The following is a 2,935-nucleotide window of genomic DNA, read 5'->3' as shown; positions in this document are numbered from 1 at the left end:
GAATGAAGAAGAATGGAGAGGTTTATATAGTGAAGGGAGAGGGGTTAAGGTTCGGCCATATGGGGTGGGTTTGGGTGGGAAAGTGATTTTGAATTTTGAAGGTAGGTGGGGTTTATGAGATAGGTTTATGGGGAAGAGTGGATGGATGTGAGTGGTGAATGGGTAATAGGGAAGAGAGAGATTGAGGTGATTGGTGAAGGGTTTTGGGGAAAGGTGTTTATTGGAAAGAGAGGATGAATGAGAAGAGGGAAGAGTATGAGTGGAGGTAGGTAGGGATCCTGTGGGGTCCACAGATGCTGAGATGATCCTGTGGGGTCCACAGATCCTGAGGTGTCAAGGAATTGTATCCCTGCACCAATTAGGCATGTAAAATGCCTTTGCATGCAATTCTGGCTTTTAAACGCCGAATTGGTGCTTGTTCTGGGCGTTCAGCGCCCAGATGCAGCATGTTTCTGGCGTTGAATGCCAGTTCTATGCTTGTTTCTGGCGTTCAGCGCCAGCTTTCCTCAGTGTGCATTCCTGGCGTTGAACGCCAGGATGCTGCTTGTTTTGTCCGTTCAACGCCAAATCCATGCTCTGTTCTGGCGTTGAACGCCAGACAGATGCTCCTTACTGGCGTTTAAACGCCAGTAAGCCCTTCCTCCAGGGTGTGATTTTTCTTCTGCTGTTTTTGATTCTGCTTTTGATTTTTCTATTTATTTTGTGACTCCACATGATCATGAACCTAATAAAATATGAAAGAACAATAAAAATAAAAATAAAATTAGATAAATAAAAATTGGGTTGCCTCCCAACAAGCGCTTCTTTAATGTCAATAGCTTGATAGTGGGCTCTCATGGAGCCACACAGATGATCAGGTCAATTTTATAGACTTCCCAACACCAAACTTAGAGTTTGAATGTGGGGGATTTAGTTGACTCTGTACTGAGAGAAGCTTTTCATGCTTCCTCTCCATTGTTACAGAAGGAGATTCTTGAGTTTTAAACACAAGGTTGTCCTCATTCAGTTGAAGGATCAATTCTCCTCTGTCTACATCAATCACAGCTCTTGTTGTGGCTAGGAAGGGTCTTCCAAGGATAATGGATTCATCCTCTTCCTTTCCAGTGTCTAGGATTATAAAATCAGCAGGGATGTAAAGGCCTTCAACCTTTACTAACACGTCCTCTACCTAACCATAAGCCTCTTTTCTTGAATTGTCTGCCATCTCTAATGAGATTCTAGCAGCTTGCACCTCAAAGATTCCTAGTTTCTCCATTACAGAGAGTGGCATAAGGTTTATTCCTGACCCAAGGTCACATAGAGCCTTCTCAAAGGTCATGGTGCCAATGGTACAAGGTATTAGGAACTTTTCAGGATCCTGTTTCTTCTGAGGCAATCTCAGTTGATCCAATGCATTTAGTTCATTGGTGAACAGGGGAGGTTCATCTCCCCAAGTCTCATTACCAAATAAATTGGCATTCAGCTTCATGATTGCACCAAGGAACTTGGCAACTTGCTCTTCAGTAACATCCTCATTCTCTTTAGAAGAGGAATACTCATCAGAGCTCATGAATGGCATAAGGAGGTTCAATGGAATCTCTATGGTCTCTAGATGAGTCTCAGATTCCTTTGGTTCCTCAGAGGGAAACTCCTTATTGATCACTGGACGTCCCACGAGGTCTTCCTCCTTGGGATTCACGTCCTCCTCCTTTTTTGTGGTTTCGGCCATGATGGTCATTTCAATGGCCTTGCACTCTCCTTTTGGATTTTCTTCTGTATTGCTTGGGAGAGTACTAGGAGGAGTTTTAGTGATTCCTTTACTCAGATGGCCCACTTGTGCTTCCAAATTTCTAATGGAAGACCTTGTTTCATTCATGAAACTCACAGTGGCCTTAGATAAATCAGAGACTAAATTTGCTAAGCTAGATGGATTCTGCTAAGAATTTTCTGTCTGTTGCTGAGTGGATGATGGAAAAGGTTTACTATTGTTAAACCTGTTTCTTCCACCATTATTAAAGCCTTGTTGAGGCTTTTGTTGATCCTTCCATGAGAAATTTGGATGATTTCTCCATGAGGGGTTATAGGTGTTTCCATATGGTTCACCCATGTAATTCACCTCTGCTATTGCAGGGTTTTCAGGATCATAAGCTTCTTCTTAAGAAGATGCCTCTTGAGTACTGTTGGATGTAGCTTGCATTCCATTCAGACTCTGAGAAATCATATTGACTTGCTGAGTCAATATTTTATTCTGAGTCAATATGGCATTCAGAGTATCAATTTCAAGAACTCCCTTCTTCTGAGGCGTCCCATTACTCACAGGATTCCTCTCAGAAGTGTACATAAACTGGTTATTAGCAACCATGTCAATGAGTTCTTGAGCTTCTGCAGGCGTTTTCTTTAGGTGAATGGATCCACCTGCAGAAGTATCCAATGACATCTTAGCTAATTCAGACAGACCATCATAGAATATATCCAGGATGGTCCATTCTGAAAGCATGTTAGAAGGACACTTTTTGGTCAGTTACTTGTATCTCTACCAAGCTTCATAGAGGGATTCACCTTCTTTTTGTCTAAAGGTTTGAACATCCACTCTAAGCTTACTAAGATTTTGAGGAGGAAAGAACTTGGCTAAGAAAGCCGTGACCAGCTTATCCCAAGAGTTCAGGCTATCTTTAGGTTGAGAGTCCAACCATACTCTAGCTCTGTCTCTTATAGCAAACGGGAAAAGCATAAGCCTGTAGACCTCGGGATCAACCCCATTGGTCTTAATAGTATCACAGATCTGCAAGAATTCAGTTAAGAACTGAAAAGGATCTTCAGATGGGAGTCCATGAAACTTGCAGTTCTGCTGCATCAGAGAAACTAATTGAGGTTTCAACTCAAAATTGTTTGCTCCAATGGCAGGAATGGAGATGCTTCTTCCATGTAAATTGGAATTAGGTGTAGTAAAGTCACC

At 42.2% G+C, this 2,935-nt stretch overlaps 1 non-coding gene across 1 annotated transcript; it reads left to right on the top strand.

Annotated features, from left to right (window-relative positions):
- The first annotated feature begins 2,470 nt into the window (after nucleotides 1-2,470).
- On the top strand, nucleotides 2,471-2,578 carry LOC148546041 (small nucleolar RNA R71). Its single transcript, XR_015901225.1, has one exon. It is a non-coding gene; the product is annotated as a small nucleolar RNA R71 (small nucleolar RNA).
- The last annotated feature ends 357 nt before the right edge of the window (nucleotides 2,579-2,935 follow it).

Source organism: Arachis ipaensis, chromosome B9, assembly GCF_059453495.1.
Source record: "Arachis ipaensis isolate K30076 ecotype BB chromosome B9, ASM5945349v1, whole genome shotgun sequence".
Taxonomy (NCBI): domain Eukaryota; kingdom Viridiplantae; phylum Streptophyta; class Magnoliopsida; order Fabales; family Fabaceae; genus Arachis; species Arachis ipaensis.
Note: the sequence above shows the minus strand (reverse complement) of the source record. Positions and strands in the feature narration are given on the sequence as shown.